We start from the raw sequence: 22451 nt of genomic DNA on the forward strand, positions 1-22451 counted from the left end.
GACGGATGAGTGGTGTTGCATACACCAGTCCCTATGAACCTCTGCTGAACTGAAACAATATCAAATGTCTTAACTGTTTACAGATCGCTATTTTGCTAAGCTATCTATAGAGAGACAATACTACTTACGTAGAGAGATACATTCTCCTATACAGGGCTGCTCCAGTAAAGGACTGCAACTCGAGTATCTGACTTGAGACTATTACTTCATAGTGACACAACAGTTTAGATGAATGTGATAATTTCCTTCTCATATATGAGTTTTATACAAAGCATATTCTGACAATATATGTTGATATCAACCTTTATTCATCATTATTCCCTAACTTTTTAAATTTTTGTGATTTTGAGATTTCTTTTTCTTTCTTTTTACTTTTAATCTTTATCATTTTTTCTTTTATGAAATTTTTTCATTTTCTCATATCTATTTTTAGATGTTTTTAGACTTAATTCTAACAGACGTTCTACATATTTTGCACAACTTTTTATGCTTTTTAATTGTAATGTATGCTTTTTAAATTTATGATTTTGATTAAATCTATATTTATTGCATTTATTATGTTATATCCTACGTACGGATTCACCTATCAAACAATTCCACATTGAACTTGCCTAGAGGACCTTAGCTTGTTTTGTTTTATATATTTATGCCGTTGATTCTTGGGGTTTAGGATATTAAGGATTCCCCTCGACAAGTTACTAGCAGTCAAACTCACACTAACCTACCTTTTTAGCTGCTAGTACCATCCGTTTGATGAGAGTGAATCCTTACCGGTCGTTTCTTTTAAAATGTGCCTGGTGCCTTGGATAGAGCTAAAAATCATCTTTTAATCAGCAACACTTTGTCAAACTGGTGTGTCTTTGCTTCCGGTCTGCATCGCCTCTCCTTCCTTCCTCCCCACCCTCCATATCATTAGAAACACCCCCAGGCACGATTTTTCCTATTCATCGCTTGTCTACACTGCACTTGGGCTGTAGTGACACAAGTGCAGTTTAGACGAGCAATGAATAGAAATCCTGCCTGGGGGTGTTCCTAATGATTAGGAGGGTGGGAAGAAAAGAAGGAGAGGCGTTGCAGAACCTGGGGCAAAAACACACCAGTTTGACACAGCGCTACAGATTCAAAGATGATTTTTTGGCTCTAGTCAAGGCACCGGCACATTTTAAAAGACACGAACGGTAAGGATTTATTCTCATCAAGCGGGTGGTACTAACGATTTGGTGGGGTGGGTTGGTGCATACAGAGTTGCTTTAAACGTCAACCACAACTTTAGATGGTAACATTTCTTAGCTGAAATTCATAACAGAATTATGAATACAAGCTCCATTTACAGAACACAGCTGCCAACATTTTTCTTATTTGCAAGATCAGTCCTGGTTTATAAATGTCAGACTGTCTGTAGACACCAGTAAACAACTGTATTACACCATGCAGGCTTCTCTGTCGCTATTGCTATATATATATAAAAACGTATTGCTGGAGATAAACACTCGGTTGAAGGAAAGACATCATGAAATGCAAGACATTTAAATAAAATTATGCAAGCTTGTTTTTCTGACATTCCAGACAAATTCAAGAACAGCAAACACATTCATAACTCTGTATATTGCACTGCACCTGACGTTTTTACAGAACCTGACTGTTGGGAATGAGATGGTAAAAAAATCTTAGTCTTCATATTCAGTTATATGCATATGAAGGTAAAATAGGGTGCTATAGATGGGTGAGTTATTATGGCTCCATATAACTTAGAGACTATAGAACCTTAATATAGTCCTGTGCATGAGGCCTTTTGTATCAGTGTGCCAGTATGGGTCTTACTGTCTGACTGTCTTAAGGGAACTTGACTTCTTATTCACAGTAGGGCATCCTATGGGTGCTTCATGTGTTCTGTGGTACCCAGAAGCATCAATAAAGCCTTCTCTCAGTCATTTGTGGGAAGTCAAAAATGGAAAAAGTGTTCTGTCTGTCAGTGGTTTGTCAATCTTTAAAGCGACTCTGTACCCACAATCTGACCCCCCAAACCTCTTGTACCTTCGGATAGCTACTTTTAATCCAAGATCTGTCCTGGGGTCCGTTCGACAGTTGATACAGTTATTGTCCTAAAAAAATACTTTTAAACTTGAAGCCCGTGCCAAACGGGAGTATCTGTGCCCTAACTTTGCACAACCTTTCTGTCCCTCCTCCCCTCCCTCCTCATCATTAGGAATGTTCCAGGCAGATTGCCTCCTATTCCCCACCTGTTGAGCACGGCACATGGGCTGGATCGTTAAGGACCTGTGCAATGTTCAGCATGGAGAAAATGTTCCAGTGGCATTCCTAATGCTAAAAAGGGTGGGGAGGAGGGACGGGGGTGCAAAGTTAGGGCTCAGATACTCACGTTTGTCACGGGCTTCAAGTTTAAAAGTTGTTTTTTAGGACAATAACTGCATCATCTGCCAAACGGACCCCAGGAGAGATCTTGGATTAAAGCAGCTATCCGAAGGTACAAGTGGTTTGGGGGGTCAGATTGTGGGTACAGAGTCGCTTTAAATCCGAATATTGTATAATGAAGCTCTTTACAATTTCTACTCTGACTTCATCTATACACGTCTTCTAATGAAAAGTGTCAGTGTTGCCTATTTTTTTTTTTCTAAAAAACAGTAATATTATAAGCAAGATCAGTCTCAGATCTTCGGCAAAGTGACACCACTTTTCTCATATGTAAGAACATTGACCCATAGTGTTCCAATTCACTTGTTGTTTGCGACTGGCTGAGGAAAATGCTCAAGTTAACAGAACAGGCTTGGAATAAAAATTCTAGAAACCGCACTCCTCGATCTGTTCCCAGACAGTCTAATGGTGTGTTTACACAGAGAGATTTATCTGACAGATTTTTGAAGCCAAAGCCAGGAACAGACTATAAACAGGGAACAGGTCATAAAAGAAGGACAGAGATTTCTCATAATTTCAAATCCATTCCTGGCTTTGGCTTCAAAAATCTGTCATATAAATCTTTCTGTGTAAACGCACCCTTAGGTCAGATTCACACATCCGTTTAGTGCAACTTTGTAGCAACTCTGTACTGTTGTGAGGATTCATCACAGTTTATCAGCAATTACAATGCATTACAAAGAAGCTACAAAGTTGCAGATAGGGAGTTGTTTACTTTAGCTGTCTCGAAAGGATGGGGGGAGGAGAGGGAGACAGAGAAAACCTCACACACAGTTTTTCGTTTCTTCACTAGAAAGCAGAAGCTCAGAACTGGAGGGAATTGTTGAACTCACCATGGGCAGCAACAATATCAAAAGTTATGTTTAAGCAGAATACTCCTTTAATTCTCTTTGGAGCACTAGTGAAGGTTAAGACATAGAAGCCATAAAATCATGCTGCAAGATAACACCGACGCGTTTCGCACGCATGCACGCTTAGTCCTGGTATAATGCATGCTACGTGTAACACATGTTTAAAAGCAAAGGCAGCCTATCACAATTTGTGATAGGCTGCCTTTGCTTTTAAACATGTGTCACACGTAGCATGCATTATACCAGGACTAAGCGCGCATGCGCGAAACGCGTCGGTGTTATCTTGCAGCATGATTTTATGGCTTCTATGAAATAAAGTATTGGATTTTAACCTTCCTGGAGTGCCGGAACCATCACTCATTTTTGCACATTCTATGTACCTCGCGACTGGCTATCGCTGGAACCGTGCACCCTCCTGAAATAGACTGTGACCAACATTCAATCATTGAGGTGAGCTGACTGCTCTTCATTTTTTCTTGAAGACATAGAAGAGCTGCACAACTCTTAATATGTAATATCCTATACATCTGTTACTGAATATGACCACTGCAGATGGCACAAGGCTATCTGACCTCTATGTCAAGAACATGCCTTGAAGAAGATCATTACCCTTTGCCTTTGATTTAAAGAACCATGAAATATGCTGGAAGCAGGAAAAAAAATTGTGTGAGGTGAAAAAAATTGCAATTGTGCACATTTGGGAAAAGGGTGTTTATCCTTTCATTGTGCTGAAGTCTCAAGCCCTCTCCAAACCCTATAAAAAATAATCATCACAGGTTGATAAAAGTGGTTAACTAGACTAGAAAAACATGGCTGATTTCTTCCAGAAAAAGCTACGCTCTTATCCTCAGATTTACTAGAGATGAGTAAACTTCCAGAACGTTCGCCCAAACTTGTACTCTGTTGCATTTTATTACCGGCGGCTGAAAAAGTTGGATGCATCCCTAGGGAGTCCTGAATAACATGGATACAGCCATTGGCCATGTTCATACGCTGTATGAGACCAGCCTTTCCGTGACGCGGCCGGGTCCCGGAACAGCCGATCTCAGAAAAGAGCATCCCGGCCGGTACTGCAGTATCGGCTGGATGATCTTTAGCGCCACTTAGTTCTGATGCGGGCTCATCCGTTCGCGCCCGCATCAGAACTCTCTACTGCACACTATTGAGCGTGCGGCCGGAGCCGCTTGCTCCACAGTGTGCACTGACAGGGTTTTCTGTGGCCGCTATTCAATGAATGTCAGTTTCTTGTGGCGCCACTCGGGATCCCGACCCGAGTGTATACTATGTGTATAAACTCTAGCCGGGATTTTATAGGTGGCAACACCATTTAGCCACTTCTTCGAACATGCACAAAGTTTTTTCATCTCTATTCGGTTCCATTAAATGGAGCTGAATTGCAATACCACACACAACCTAAGGACAAGGGTAGTACTATCCTTGCAAGAAAGTAGAGGGGTTTTTCTAATGTTGGATAACCCCTTTATGGGGTTAACTGTCGCTGTCAGTTTTGACAGAAGTGTCTATAAATTTAAATATCTGGCAACAGAGATCACTCATGCCTACTATTAGCAGCAGCCAGGTGCTGCTGGGTACACTGTTAACATCACCAGGACAAGTATATTCATCCTTTGTTTAAGAAATGAAAGCTAAGCTCTGATTGGTTGGTATAGAAAAATCAGTTTTATAGCCCTTACTGTGTGCACGAAGTTATATTGGAACTAAAAATGTCCATCTGGTGCCACAAAGTTGAAAAACATACATTTGTCCAGGATGTCTTCATGAGTTTTAAGGGCACATTTATCAATTGTGCCCCTGGTGTACACTATGGAAAATCTATACCTGCTCCAGAGCCCTTGTAGATTTCTGCACCTCTTGTATGATAGGAGTCCCGCCCGATTTACTGCGCCTCTTAGTAAATCCAGTGGGATGAATGGGGACGGGTATGAGTACGCCAGTCTTGATAAATCTCACTCTTAGTGTTAACATTACCCTATACAGGAAACAAATGGCATCATCCAAGTCATGTAGAATTGACCAATCTCCACCAAATCCTATTGCAAACACTAGGTATGCTGGTATTGATCATTTTCCATGTGCGCCCATTCTAGATTTATCCATCAGACTGCCAGATGATGAGAAGTTGATGGTGCACTGTATACCACTGCAGCTGGCAAACGTGACACAAGTAAAGTCAAGTTTTTGAGCACAAAAAATGTGAGCATTGTGCAAGTTTTTTTTTTTTTACACCAGTTTAACAGTGAAAGTATTGATAAATTCAATCCATATATGTTGTAAGTGTTTTTCTACATCTCTGCATGTAACTGATTTCTGCAAAAAAGGTTACTTACTTTAGGTGAGTGCAATTTATTGTGTGTGCAAGTGTGTTTTTTTTTTGCTATACTTTATGTTGTTCTCACACTCACAGCACCCCAGATTCCTGACCTAGCGGTGCCCGTTTTTTTGCTAAGTGCTCTCCATTCTCATGTTGAGTAAGAGATAAATGTGACATAGCCTTTGAGCCAGATGGATGCGAAAAGTGGAAAGACCTTGGGTCGACATAAAGTGTCTCACCTCTCTCCTTGAAGCTGTATTATTGTAATACAGTAATGTATTTAGTGGCACTGCATAAGGCCTATTGCTTTGGTGTTCAGCTCGGCTTATTTGATGCATTGATTTTCCATAGCTCTCGGAGCACATGTTGTAATTACACATTTAAGTACACATTTACGACATCTTATTTTGATAGGTGATGCTTGAAAAAGACTTTAGAAGGGTTTTCATTACATTTGTCATTTCCTAGCAGAGCAGACGTTGCGTTGCCTATTTGTCAAATAAAAAAAAAAAAAAAAAAGACATTTTAGGAGAGGTTAATGTCTATGGACAACATAATAAGTTCTTTTAGTGATCACTTGTGGATGCTTAATGCCTTCAGAGTGAGCATTAAGTTATTTGAAAGTGTGTTGTTAATACTTAACAGAAGTGCCTTTATTGAAGTGCATGCATCTTAATAATTGTCAAAAGACAGTGCGGTAAAGTGCCGGTAGCAATTTATAAAGACATGTACACATTAATAAAGCGCTACAATCGCAGATTCCAGCTCTTCACCTAGGATTATCATATTCATGTTAAACTGATTGTTATAGAAAAGTAATCACTTTGTTTGGAAAAATATATACTGTCATCTCCGGCATAGTAAAACACTCCGTCACATTCCCATCTGATTTAAACAGATCATGCTCTGAAATGACAGGGATTGTGTAAGGAGGCAGGAGTTCAATGCAGAGAATATAATCTATTTCATTCTTCTGCTCAGAAAGCATTATACACTGACAAGAATTTATGCTCCCCAGCACCTGCTTTGTTCTATAGCAGGCTCTGTAAACCTGTCCAAGGACAAATTGTCTACCTTCCGAACAACTGTCAACATTTCCGATATGGGCTGTGAATATCGTCCCTCAAGTGTACTTCTAATTGGGACTGGAAGCAAATACTAATCACGGCGACCTTTATGTAGATGTAACACCCTACTCCTCACTCAGTACTCATCACACAATAGAAGGCAATAAATGCCTTTATTTTTATATTTCAATGACAGTTATACATTCCCAGATGAATGCAGATCTGAAACTCATTATTTTATCATATAAGGCTTTAAGCCTGGTTGTAACAATGCCAGTAAACCACAATCCAAGCTAGGATTAACACTGGTAAATCAGTGGCAGGGAAAAGAAAAAAAAGAGAGCAAATGCTGGTAATTTAAATCAAACGGTACATTAATCAAACAGTATTTGAGCTGGAAACTTACTTCCTATTATCTTTTTGTGTGACCCACGCAGACCTAGCAACTTCAGCAGCATCAGGACTAGGGGCCCTTTTACACGGCCTGATATGTGGCTGTGTACACACTTGCAGCGCTTTTACAAGACAAGAATAATTGGGCGGCCAGGCAGCCATTAAAATGCATTGTTATTAGCCACAGGCCTCCTAAGAGATGTGCGGCCAACAACAACCCCCCAAAAGATTAAATCTGGCGATGAGTGGGTGTTTGCTTGTTCAACTGCTTAATGCTGGCTCTTTTACACAGACCGATTAACAGGTAAATGAGAGTTCTTAGTAATGTTTATTAATGGTAATTGGGCCTTACAGGGGTTGTCCTGTGTTAGCCAAATAAAGAGTCTATTCTTTCTTTCCTTTTTATGCCCCCCTAGTGTTCTCTTGTGGTGTTGCTGGTGTCCCCCGCTGACTACAGAGCCTTCACTACTGAGATGAACTTGACTCAGGAGTGACAGCTTGCTTAGCCAATCACTGACTGAGACAGGACAGTGCATCGGCCAGTGATTGGCTGAGCAGGCAGTCACTCCCAAGACAAGTTAACGTTAGAAGTGATTGTGCTGCAGTCAGAAGGGGACACCAGCCACACCACAGGAAGACACCGGATGGAGCGTGGACAGGTAAGCATAGGCTCTTTATTGTTTTTTACATTACAGCAAGATATTAAAAGTTGTCTGATGTTGGATAACCCCTTTAAGTCAAATGTGAGACCATTGCAGTGGACAAGGCAGCAGGGACAGAAACACAAAAAACATTCCTCAAGACTAAGGCCTACAAACTGCCTGTGCATCCTGAGAATATTGACTATGGGTATTTTATTCTGTGGGATGGGGTCATTGTGGTCATACCAAATATGCTTAGTTTTCTTTCATGTTTTACTTTTGCACAAAAATAAATACCCCCCCTCCAAACACACACACACACACACTTGTCATACACACTTTTTGCAAGAAAAAATCTTGCTTAAAAGTCACTGCTTTTTATAGACCACAGTCACAACTGCTGCCCGACCCCCTTACTGCTCCCTGATCATCAGACACAGTGTATAAGATGCATTCTGCCTAGTCGTTGAGAAAACTGTGTAGCATTTCATAGCTGCACAGCTCTCCCTCTCACTACCTAGCAGTGACCTAAGATCAGGCGAGGGCAGAAGAAGTGCACATCATATTTAGCTTTGGGTCTTGGAAAGAGCTATGATTTTCTTTTCCTCCCACTGCCTGAGAGCGCATAACATAAAACATTTGTTAGATCACAGATACAGCATAGTAAGCCTGAGCAATGGCAGGCCTGGAGGCCTTTGTTAGGCCCTAGCTGCAATAGCAACCCAACGATTGTATGAGGGGATGATAGGGGTTACAAAGGGAACTCTGTCTAAATTAGATGTCACTATTGACCATGGCATCTAAGGTGCCAAACCTCCAGGATTTCAGTTATCACTCCAGTCACAGCTGGACTCAGTTATCTCACAGACACAGCCCACCCAATCTCTTAGGGGTCTAAAGTAGTTGCATAGTCTTTCTGTATGGTGACCCCTTGCATATTAACCTACTACTAGAGATTAGATTGAGTTAGTAGTAGAACAGGGCCAATATGACAAACTGATTGTGTAACATGACATATTATTGTATATTTTATATGTTTACTATATAATGCCTCTGTACTAATCTGCTTTTATCACAGTCCCCATATGAAGGATAACTCTGGTGCTTTTCCGAAGAGAATGATTCGAAACACATTTATAGACGAGCATCCTATCAAGATCCAATGCAGTTTTCTTGCCTCATTATCTGCAATTGCTATAAACAATCAGGATGGAGATATTACATCACTGTAAGGCAGTGTGCCTACTGCACGTTTAAGAGTTATCTCATAAGTGCCGAATTACAGAAGTGCCAAATTAGGTTTCTAGATGCTGTTTATTTTATATTCAAAGTGTTACCAGGTTGTTATTTTTCATTTTTTCCTTCAAGCATATGAGTCAAGTAAAGGTGAAATGTATAATAAAGGATAAATGAAATAAATAATGCACAATATCTATGTATCCTCTTTCCTGCTGCCATCCTTACTGCTTTTCTGTGGCAACTAGCGTTCCCTGATAATGTGGTTCTAGCAGCCTATTTAAAGGGCACTACAGGTTGAGTTTCACCTGCTGATTAGGTTAGTTTCTTCTATTGGGGTACATTCACACTGAGGAAAACAGGTGGAATTCCAAGCAGAACCCTTGTATAAACCTATCCTTGCTCCTGACTCTTATCTGGGTTTTGTTACTAGGTTCTGTTTCTATAATTCTTGGTTTTGTAGCCTGGTACCTGTTATTCCACCTTTTATTCCACCCTTGGTTCTAACCCCTGACCTATCCTCTCTTGGTCTGTTGTCTGACAATCCATGACTCCTGAAGTCACCTCTTTGCACCCAACATTAGTGAGAAACTGTGGATCTATGTACCTATTGAAATATTAGGATTTCAATTACATCAACCTCTACTAATTAATACATTTTATTTATTTATTTATATCTGAAAGGCGGTAGAAGCCATATTTGAAGAATTAAAGGGGTTATCCAGTGCTACAAAAACATGGACACTTTCTATCAGAGACAACACGACTTTTGTCTCCAGTTCAGGTGCGGTTTGCAATTAAGCTCCATTTACTTCAATGGAACTGAGCAGAAAAACCCCACCCAAGCTGGAGACAAGAGTGGGGCTGTCTCTGGAAGAAAGTGGCCATGTTTTTGTAGCGCTGGATAACCCCTTTAAGGCCCTTTGACAGCGATCTGCCGATGAACAGAAACGCACCCATTCATCGGCTGATCGTATCTTTTATGCGGCAGTAAAATTTATTGCTCTTGGCTGCACAACTCTGTGTAAACAGGAGATGTGCTGATAACAATGTATTCAAATGATCGCACACACGATGCAGCTATTGTTCATGTGGTCTGGTAACACGATTAAAGGCTTGCTTTCTCCTTGTTCCACGCTCGCTGCGTGTGCTATTAAATGCACAGACAGCAGTGTGGAGGAGCGGGAGGCACTGTGGGGAACTGTGGGAGGCCCTGCCTGGACCATCCTTAGATCATCCAGGTGCCCTATTGAAGTCAATGGCAGTCTGCTGCCATAGCTCCTATTACATGGGGCGATGAGCAGCAGACTGTTGCTGACCTGATTGGGCCATTTCAACATGTTTAAAGACCATGATCTTTAACATGTGCTATTACAATAAACGATTATTGTCCAGAACGGACGGTAATTGGCCAAGTTTAGCTAATAATCATTTGGTGTAACAGGGCCTCAATTGTGCCATGTAAAGGCACTGCAAACTAAAGACTATCTAGCCGATGAGTGCTTGTTTGCGGCAGTACTCGGCCGAAAATCTTTTAAAGGAGAAGTCCGGCCAAAACATATATTTTAGTTTTTTATTGCCCAACAAAAATTATACAAATTCTCATTATACACTAATAATTGGAAATGCACATATAGGGGGAGATTTATCAAACTAGTGGAAAGTACAATTTAGTTGCCCCTAGCAACCAGATTCCACTTTTAATTTCTCACAGATTTTTTGAAAACTGAAAGGTGGAATCTGATTGGTTGCTAGGGGTAACTAAAACAATTCTACTTTACACCAGTTTGATATATCTCCCCCATAGTGCTTTATTCCTTCACTTACTACAGTTTGAAGTCTTCTATTCCTAGCAAAAATGGTGACTGGAGAGAGACCACCGGGATGATGACGCTTCACATGCCACATCATCCCGGTGGTCTATCTCCCATCCTGCACTGGAGCTGTTACCGGAGTTTATACTGCTTCACTCTCCCTTCCCTGCCGCGTACAGCCCAACCAACGCTGCTGTATGTTAGACAGTTGGTCATGACGTCACCATTTTTGCTAGAAATAGAAAGCTGTAGTAAATGAAGGAATAAAGTACTATATGTGCATTTCCCAAAATTTGTGTATAATGAGAATTTGTATAATTTTTGTTGGGCAATAACATACTTAAATATATGTTTTGGCCAGACTTCTCCTTTAATGTGAAAGGACCCTTAATGCACACAATGCCCAGTGGAAGCATCCCATGTTTATGTTGATTGCCTGTGTACAACTGTAATATATCTCTGGGTGGGTGTGTGGAGGGATTGGATAAATAAATGTATTGTTCTCTTTTAGGGATTATTATGAGAATTTATGAATGGTAGTTTCAAATTGTTGCAAATTTTTGAGCAATTATTGCGACTTTTCTTGTGGGGTTTTTTTGCAAAAATTTTAGCACTGTTTATATTTACTAATCTTGTGTAAGTATTGATAAATTCCCCTATATTTCATTCTATTTATATTTTCATAAAAAAGGAGAACTCTGTACACAAGTAAACATCCAGGGCAGGCAGGGGGTGGGGGGAACATAATAAAGACAGCAGCCGGACCTCATTTTCTTCCATCCTCCTGCTAGGTCATGACCCAGGGGAAAAGTACCTGCTCAGCCACTCAGCAGTGTTCCGCTTTAGTCACTGACTGGCTGAGCCAGCATTTCTGAGACCAGGTCGCACCATTGCAGGAGCTAGAGGAGGCTGGCAGGGGGTCTGAGATCAGTGATGTGGCACTTCTAGAGGGCACGGAGGCGGGTAATTATACCATCTTTATTATGTTCCCCACACCCCCTGCCTGCACTGGATTTTAGGTTGTGGGCAGAGTTCTCCTTCAATTTTTAATTTTAAGTTTTATTGTTCTTAAAATTCCCCTCCAATATACTCTTGAAACATTAAGGTTTTTTTCAAATTTTCCGCATTGATTTTATTTTTATCCTTTAATTTACTGGGAGACTTGAGGTATTAGGATCTTCACTGTCTTCAAGATGCAAGTAGGGTTCCTCGCTCTTCCTTATTCTTCTCCGCTTAGACATCCAGTAGGTTGCCGTCCATCTTAATTTATTCCACCACTAGTTTTGTACTATTGCTACAGTCTTCCAGTGTTTGAGACGGCAGTGACTGGATTGATAATGATGTAAACCGAAAGTTTTTTTTTTTTTTTACAGAGAACAACACAACTAACATAAATTAAATATCAAAAACAATCTAACCATTCTTTTATAGGAGATGCAAGTTTCTTCATCAAACCCTGTAGGGATGTGCATTATGCACATATTTCACTCAAACTTCTAACATTGTTCTTTCCCACAGTTGCAGAATACACAGTCTGGATGGCGTTATTTACTTTTCCTGCAGGCATTTCTTCAAATGACAGCCTCCTGGGTCCATGAGCCTTTCACAAACATCCTCCCATAGAGCGTAATTTATACTTTACTTCAGAAAATGCACTTTATATTTTCTTGAGATCAGGATGGATTATACCATCACACATAGAAGCAGAGGAAGACTGGAGCTTAGAGTGCAAATGCATATTTCAGTGGTGCCAAAATGTCACATGTAAAAAACATTTCATGCAGTCAAACTCCCCCCCAGCCCTCTTGGACACTCACAGTCACATCCTTTCTACTAAGTATGAAAGAAACATAACAGAATTCTAGTGGTATTTGTATTATTCACGTATAATTGTGTTTATTCACTTAGAAATGAAATATTATAGAATTATCAACAGAGTCGCAAAATACTAAATGGTAAATTATAACCTGGAAACAACTTGATTAAATTACATTAGAGTATGTGTGTTGTTGTAAAAGTTTTTTTCCTACTATTAAAGGGGTTGTACACCCAATTTTTTTTCTTTCAATTCAACTGCTGCCATAAAGTGCCAGAGATTTGTAATTTACTTCTATTAAAAAAATCTCAAGCCTTCCAGTACTTATCAGCTGCTGTATGCCCAGCAGGAAGTTGTATTATTTCCAGTCTGGAGAGCAGGAGAGGTTTTCTATGGGGATTTGCTGCTGCTCTGGACAGTTCCTGACATGGACAGAGGAGGCAACAGAGAGCACTGTGTCAGACAGGAAAGAAAACACCACTTCCTGTAGGACACACAGCAGCTGATAAGTACTGGAAGACTTCAGATTTTTTAATAGAAGTGAATGACAAATCTCTGGCACTTTATGGCACCAGTTGATTTGAAAGAAAAAAAAATTGGTGAACAACCCCTTTAAGGCTTGCTAGAAAAACTTTTCCAGCACACCTCCTCCCATGCTAATTCCATCTATTGTAAAAAATTAAAGGCATCAACTTGACATCTGTGCACCACCTCTGGATGCCATGCAAGTTGGTAAGCTGGACTAGGTTTCTTTTCTTTCTATTTTTTGATGTTGCCACAGCTACTATACAGGTAATGTGAGAGGTGTCATCAAGCCTGTGGAAATGGTTGGCCTATCTTTACATCCTCAGGATAGACCATCAGTTTTAGATCTTTGGGTGTCCAACTCCTGAAACTTCTGCAAATGTGCTGCACAGGAGTGCTGAATTCTTTTCAGGGTTACTTCAGCACATACAGTACTTGCAGTTAACAGTAGATACTGCAGAATTGTCCCATTCAAGTGAATAAGACAAATCTGCTCTATATTGCACTGCTGTTACAAATAGTAATGTGATTGCAGGTATGAACTAATGTATCCAAAAAGAGTATATCTTCACATCACAAAAAAGAGTATATCTTCACTAGAGATGAGCGAACTTTTCAAAAGTTCGTTCCGACCAGACTTCCGGATTTTTTGGAAAAGCTCGGTTCGACCGAATTTAGGATTTCATAGTTTAAAGCATCTATATGAAAAGGGGGTAGTGTATTTGGTTGAATTTAGGCCTCTACATGTCAGTAACATCATTATCTTTTCAATATCTCAAAGTCAATTTTTTTTTTTTAGACTTCAATATTCACCATTACAGGGTCTATACAGGAAACTCACCATTACAGAGTCTATGCAGGAAATTCACCATTACAGGGTCTATGCAGGAAAATCACCATTACAGGGTCTATGCAGGAAATTCACCATTACAGGGTCTATGCAGGAAAAAGGTCACAAATGCAGTGAAGGAGCAGTCTCTCCACTACACTCTCGCAAGGGTCCAACTATAGTACTTGTATATTTGTATAGCACTTTGTGACCACTCCTCTTAAAGCAATACTGACGTCACACAGGTGGTGGGCTAGTGCAAGATCCCTGCTGATTGGGTGTTGGAAGTGTTCCGGGCAGGAAAAGCGCTTTCCCATGATGCCCGGAACACTTCCTGCTTTCTAAAATGGCGGCTGCCATTTTAGAAGGCAAGAAAAAAAAAAAAAAATTTGAAGCGCACTTCCAAAAATCCGAATCCGACTGGACGCGTTGCAAGGCTAAACCTCTTAATCATGGCAAATGTGAATCGTTAGTAACCTTTTAACATGCTGTATATGATGCCCTATTCTAGAGACCATCTCCCAAACAAGGGGGGGGGCTCAGATCAGGTGAATCGCATTAACTGCTCATAGTGGAGTACAATATAGTTATATACAAAAATATACTAATTTTTTCTAATTTTGGCTAATTTATTTATGTCTTATTGGGTCGAGGTATGTCTATATAGCATATAGCGTTGGCGTGTTTTTTAAGCTCATTTTGTTTTAAATTTTTTGTGATGCCAAATAAAGATGTATGAATTTTAAGAAGCTGTGAAGATATACTCTTTTTGGACGCCTATCGGATTGTGGCCTGCAATACTTCTCATGTCCTTCAGGACGCCACCACCTTATATTTATTGCCACACAGCATTCAGGTGAGCAGACGGGCCGTTTGTTTTGAATGAACTGATGTAAACATTGGAGAGATATAGCGCTTGCAATATAATATTGATAGACTGTCCTGAGAAAAGGCCATTGATTTTTGCAGGCTGGATGACCCCTTAAAAGTGTCCTGGTCACATAGACATGTCAAAAGTTTTGATTGGTTATACCACCACTAATTGTGTTGGGAAGAAACACTTGGCTGAGCGCTTCCCTCCTTAGCTTGATTACCTCCCTGTCTCACTGGAGGAGACAGGCTCTAATTTAATTGACCATAGACTTACAATATAGTGTTTCTTCTCGGTTCTATCTAAGAGTCCTTGGGGTTTGAACACCAAGAATCTGACCTATAAAAACTTTTCACATGTCTGTTGATAGGTCAATAGTTTTTTTTTTGTTTTTTTTTAAGCAACAGGAAATTAAACTGTCATATTTATTTGAATAATAGCGAGTTCTTCACAGAGAATAGCAAAGCAAAGCAAATACAGCTGTACACCTATGTATGTGTGGCTAATGTTAATACCATGGATTAACATTAAAGGAGAAGTTGAAAAAAGGTGAGTACGGCGGGGGTTGTGCAGGAAAATATTCAACAAATTAAACTCACCCGTGCCCATGTCTCTGTAGTGCCACTCCCGGGTACTGCTGACAGCCGCTGGATGTACTTTTCCTCTGAAAAACCCGTCTGGCCTATGTACCCAGCTCAGCCACTCAGATATATATAGTGTTAGGGATATTTGGCTTGCATGTGAAATTTATGGAAAACTTAAAAAGTCCATGAAACAGTGATATTATATCATTAAAGTAAGGCACTGTTACTGTACTATACACAAAGTGTAGGGCAGTTCTGTATTGACTAGACACACCACCCCCACCAAAGGCAACAATGGCCGATGCACTGCCAATGATGTTGAAGACATGCTGAAGAGTGCCAATAGCATCTAATGTATGTAGGGTGCACCTCCCCTTTAATGGAGCACATACTATGTTTTTAATAATTCTTTTACAGACTATACAGGGCTGAATCTAGGAAATGGTGACTTTCTGGTAATATTCTGCAGTGACATATTTGCATTTCTGAAATGTATGTTCCATCTGGAATGCAATGTAAGTATTGTGCTTGGTTGATTCTCAGAACTAAAAACATTGGAATTCATTATTGTGGAAACAATCACCCCTGGGAAATAAAGCATTGTCCAGCATTTGGGGAAACACATCATTCTGACAGTAAGTAAGGAGAGATTGAATGAGGAAATAAATATGACTACAATCATTGAAAACAGCAGCTCAGGTGAATCGGAGACCGAAGGATTAGATGAAAGAGGATCAGTCCAAGTTTGTTGTAGTTTCTTGTGGCAAAGGGAGTTTTACTGTATAAAGCAGAAGCAATGGTACTCTTTTTAGTTGATAAAGGATTTTTGTATGGAAAGTGGTCAGTATTGCATTACACAGACCACCCACTGACCTAAGAGAGCATTGTGTAATTCTTATTTTACCCTGTGGTGGTGCTGCAGGGAACTTGAGCAAGAATAGAAGAGGATTACTATGGGGACTTGTTACTGCCCTGGACAGTTCCCATCACGGACAGAGGTCGCAGCAGAGAACACTATGTCAGACTGGACAGAATACTACTTCTTGTACGTCAAACAGCAGCTGATAAGTACTGGAAGGCTTTATACATTAGGTAACTTTCTGACACCATTTGATTCAATGTTTTTTTTCTCTACAATACCCCTTTAACTGTCTTGCCTGTATTGAGCAAAATGAGCCTCAGTAAGGCTAAAACCTGGAGACAGCTCAGTCAGGCCGCTCCAGAGTTGATGCTGCGTGCGGGACCCGGGGAGGAAGACGGAATGGAGGAGAAGCCCTGCTAGGTAATGTATGCTGCAAGGACATTGGTAACGATGTCTCTGCAGCCCTTGTTAAACGATTATCGGGACGTAGAATAGGCCCAGTAAACGAGCGCCGATCTAGCAGATTGGCGCTCGTTGACTTTATTGATCGGCCCGTGGAATAGGGCCCTTACACAGTGCTCTCTGCTGACATTTCTCTCTGTGACAGGAACTGTCCAGAGCGGAAGAGGTTTTCTATAGGGATTTGCTGCTGCTCTGGATAACATTCTGAAACCAGTTGATGAAAAAGATTTATGCTGAGTACCTCTTTAGTAAAGATTCCATGGCTGTCAGTACACAGCTGAGTGAACCCTATTTAGATTACAGCTGCAAAATAAGGTGTTACCCCATTTTATGATGAGCCCTGTGTACTTTTCATAAACTGGTGTTGCAGATATAAGAGGCAGAAAGTTGCAAATTATTGCTTAAACTGGGGGGGGGGGGGGCTTGAATAAAAATTTGCAACTTTGAAATGGCAAAACACTGGTAGAAACCTTTGATAAATTCTCCGCTATGTTTTAATTTTTAAACAAATTATAGATATGGACCCTTCATTGTGCAGTTCCAAATATACCACTCTCATGCATGTCATATTGCACAGGAGTTTACTCACTTATCGTGCCATATGGCATTTACTGTGACTAGCACATAGCAAAAAAAAAAAAAGAAGAAAAACCTGTATGTCATCAAATATATGAGAACTGTACATGGCACTATTCTTGAGCAGTGAAAAAGGCATGGAAAAGTATGAAAAATCCTGGCACAGATTGTCAAGCACCTTAAGCAAAGGCAAACGACAGCAGATACTGATGAGACATTTCAATTAGCACCAATCAAATTAATTAACACCAGGCATAACTAATCTAGTTTTGATTGGAAAATGTAATAAATCACTGAGAAATAATATAAGGGCTAACTTGTTTAAAGGAATTAGAAACACAAAATGATAAAGGCGTACATGAACTGCTCAGTTTACCACGGTATGATCAGTCATCACATTAGTACAAGATCGTGTGCCAGTGGCACTCTGAACAATTACTCGCTGCAATTGGGTAAATTGTCCCTTTAAGACAAAGCAGCTGAGATATTATTACTACTATTGTTACTATTTTTCATCATCACTGAATTAAAGTTATATTCTCATCTCCAAAACTTTTACTATTTCATAGTTGATGCAAAGGTAAACACTTCTGCCGATGATTTTCATTATCAAAATGTTAGCATTTGGCCTTGTTTTCTTCCCGACTACTGTAACCTCAGGAGGTGGTAAGTATGATTTTTTGGCTTCTGTTTCTTCCTCTGAGATCACACACATATCTCCGGGGCTTGGGGGTTGTCCCTGGAGGCATGTACAATCTCAGTGGGAGATGCAGAGATGCAAAGCTTTTCTATCTTGAAGAAAATCACCACTTCTGAGCTGATGGTGGGCTTCTACTACATATAACACAATATTCACATTTTGTTTCTGGCTACAGGTTTTTGCTGGGGGTATTCTCTGAAGTTTGCCAAAAGAGTGTGTCAGCGGGGCTGACACATTAGAACCCGGGCCCCTGCTCAGACCAAAAAGCAGCCAGGGGACCAGGAACCAGAGGGGGGGGGGTCAAAGGACCCCTGCGCTGGAGCAGGGGAGGTAGGTGCATGTTGTTATGTTCAGCCACCTCCTCCGGGCTCTTTTGAAAAAAATGTCTGACCCCGGACTTCTCCTTTAGGATACGTTCACACTTACCGGATCCGCAGCGTAATTTCTGCTGCGGATCCACAGCAGATTTCATTTAAATAACTGAACACAGCATCAAATCTGCACCATCAAATCTGCTGCAGATCTGCTGCGGATCCTGTAGGTGTGAACGCACCCTTAAAGGAGAGGTCTGGCCAATTTTAAAATCTGGCAGTCGGCAGGGGCAGGGGGAATTTGATCAGGAGTAGTAACTTACCTTTCCCCAAGCCTGTGGTGAGCGGTGGGACTAGCCTCGACACCCTTGAGATTAGAGATGGGATTAGAGATGATCAAACATCGGAAAATCTTAGGTTCTAGAGAACTCAAACCTTGTTGAACCTTCCACATTTGATTGCTGATGCCTTCCCGGTCCATGAGGAAGGAGGAGACATCCCGGGTACTGCCTGGAATTCCTATTCGATCATCTCTATCCAGGATCTCCGGCACTGACAGGTCACAACCCGACTGATGGACTGGCCGCTCAGCCAATCAGTGACTTTAGCGGCATCCTGCCCACGTCACTGATTGGCTGAGCAGCCAATGCATTAGCCGGGACAGGCCTTTTCCCCTGAGTTGTGATGTCATCACAAATCATAAGGAAATGCTTTCCAGCAGGGATATCGAGGCTGGTCTCTCTGCACAGAAAGAGGTAAGTTCCTACTCCTGATCAAATATTGCCCTTCCTCAGCCGGCTGCCAAATTTTAAAATTGGCCGTACTTCTCCTTTAAGTGTCCTTAAATAGTTGCACCACTCAGTATTGTGCCAGAGATTTACCAGTTGTGAAATTCCCAAACTGAAAAAAGTAGAACAAAGTACAAAGAAAAAAATGTTGGTGGTACACCATTGCCACATTTATCAGGCCATTCACTGTGTGCCAGACTGTGTGTAGTTCAGGCATTTATTTACAGCGGTGTCAAAGTCCTGCATCAGAAGATCACAATCCACAGTGATATACAATGTATCACATCATTTAAACTGACAGATCACACACATATATCTTATAAATACACCTACAAGTTTCAAAACAACCCCTAAATTCACAATATTTTCCCAGGAGTGGAAACCACTATTGTAAACTACTAACACCTATATTTCCCACCCTCAAAACCAAATAAAAAAACATAGAAACAGTTATATAGTACAAATTTTTATTATCACACAAATCCAGATAATTAAAAACACCCATAAAAATTAGGGGGGACTAGGTACCGGAAAAAAACAGGGCAAGTGGGGCAAAATAATACATATAGTACAATAGTAGTATAGAGTAATTTACATAGATAGGGTCTGTAGAAAAATATTTAAAATTAGAGAATCATACAATTGTAGGAAATACTTAATCTGTGCCACATAACCTGTATAGTATGAATGACCACCGCCCAAATGATACTGTGTTTCCACTGCTGCCTAAATATGAGTAAAGTGCAAATGCAATGAGGTAGAGAAATTAGACATATGGCAGTGAGGGCTTATTTGGAACCAATATAAAGTGCAAATGCTATACAGTGGACATAAAATGAGTAGCAGTATACAGGTAAGTATAAGGCAAAATGAGGCACACAAAACTGCGATCACCCTACAGACCCCCATCAACCCACATCATGTGCCCTGTACCAGACCAAAGTCGCCACATGGTAATGGGGGTTGGCGACTTTGGTCTGGTACAGGGCACATGATGTGGGTTGATGGGGGTCTGTAGGGTGATTGCAGTTTTGTGTGCCTCATTTTGCCTTATACTTACCTGTATACTGCTACTCATTTTATGTCCACTGTATAGCATTTGCACTTTATATTGGTTCCAAATAAGCCCTCATTGCCATATGTCTAATTTCTCTACCTCATTGCATTTGCACTTTACTCATATTTACGCAGCAGTGGAAACACAATATCATTTGGGCGGTGGTCTTTCATACTATACAGGTTATGTGGCACAGATTAAGTATTTCCTACAATTGTATGATTCTCTAATTTTAAATATTTTTCTACAGACCCCATCTATGTAAATTACTCTATACTACTATTGTACTATATGTATTATTTTGCCCCAATTGCCCTGGTTTTTTCCGGTACCTAGTCCCCCCTAATTTTTATGGGTGTTTTTAATTATCTGCATTTGTGTGATAATAAAAATGTATACTATATAACTGTTTGTATGTTTTTTATTTGGTTTTGAGGGTGGGAAATATAGGTGTTAGTAGTTTACATATATCTTATAGTTTGTCCACTCTGATCCGGACATCTATTGACATCTTGCTTGGACACCAGACAACAGTATTGTTCATTTCCATCTTCTTTAGCAGCTACAGAATGAAGTAAGAATGGAGATCCATCGCCCAATGTACATGACAGTTTATGTCTGGTTGACCTTTGTTACACTAATGATCCATTTTTAGTTAATCTCTCATTGCGGCACATTCCTCTTACTAAATGTAGATATAAAGAGTGGAAAAGAAAAAAGAAAATGAAAGACAATAAAATTGACTAGTTCTATTTACTTCTAGTTTTTTAGAAGTAATGACTCAATGATATTTTCCACAATCCTTCTTGTCATTTTGGTGGAAATAAAAGATATTTTAATGTGACAAGAATGGTAGGATGATTTTTACTACTTGTTTGTAAAGTCTTATTTTCTGCAGCAGTCAATAAAGTCAGTAACCTTTGCAGAATGTCCCCATCCAGTATTGAGTTCCGGAGGATTCCAGTCAGTTTTGCTCTTGTTTTCCTTTATATCTTGGAGCATTGTACACTTCCTGTCACTGTATTGTCTCTGGAGTTTTGCCAATCCAATTTTGTAATTTATTCAAACCCTCTGGAGCAGGAGAACAGTAGAACCGATGAGTAATGTCATGGTCCATTAGTGTATTTTGTGTCCTCTACACAATTTAGATATATTGAGAAAAGGAGTCACATTGAAACTAGTGGCCAAGTTTTTATTAAATACTTTGGCTAGTATGGCAAAGTCCTTTACTTGTACAGAGTATGTAATTGACGGTCACTTCTGTATACATACTACATGCATTGCTGTTTTTAGTCAGAGCTACAAGATCTCATGTTAACTAATGAGATCTCCTGCCTTTGGCACTGTATACCATAGGGGATTGTTGGAAGGCATGAGAGGATCTTTTTATCCATTTGGTGTTAAAATGCCATTTTCTTTTTGTAATTTAAGCAGGTTCCAAACAGAGAGCTTAGTAGTCAAATAGCCTTTTAAACTGGACAATTACTGGTTGAATAAGCCTTTTACTACAGGGTTATATAAAGGGTTAGGGCCATATTATACAGAGCGTAGTAGAGGAGGAAGTGAGTGCTGACCTGTCAGGTCAGTGCTCACCTGCTCCTCGTTCCCCGCTTGCTGTCTGTGCTATTACATTCACAGACATTAAGTGGGGAGGGGCGGGGGGAGGGGGTGCGTAGAGCTGCAGGAGGGCCAGCCCAGGTGATCTTTACATCGTCCGAGTGGCCTAAGAGTGGCAGTTTGCTGCCAACGCTCCTATTGCATTAGACGATGGGTAGCAGAGCATTGCTATCGTGAACGGGATTATTCAACCTGTTTTACCTACCATTCATCCATTCCCCTTGCCTTCACCCATCCCCTCCTTGGTTGAACTTGATGGCAGGGGCGTTGCTAGGGTCCAAAAACATCCGGGGCATGGGCCCTCAAGTGCCGTCATAAGCGGTTATCGAAGGAGTCCAGTGTAGAAGCTAGTAACCCCAATGAACGCTCTATTAGTGCAGCTCTAATGCCGCCACTCATAATAACTGCGGTTAAGCAGACACAGGCAGTCACCCACCCTGGGCTCCTGTCACTGTCATCAGTAGTGGTGCACACCACTGCCCAGCCAGCTCCTTAACAGCTCCCCCTGTACACACAGCCTCTGGGAGGCTAGACCTAGCTCCTATCCTCTAGACCAGTGTTTCCCAACCTTTTCTAAATCGGGGAACTCCTACCAGATAACATTCTACAAAATGCAAAAACCTTGTTCAGTGACTCACAGGTGACGTCTTCTTTGATCTGAGTTGTTTTCTTTCTCTTTTCCTCTC

This window comes from Dendropsophus ebraccatus, chromosome 1 (genome assembly GCF_027789765.1).
Source record: "Dendropsophus ebraccatus isolate aDenEbr1 chromosome 1, aDenEbr1.pat, whole genome shotgun sequence".
Lineage (NCBI taxonomy): Eukaryota > Metazoa > Chordata > Amphibia > Anura > Hylidae > Dendropsophus > Dendropsophus ebraccatus.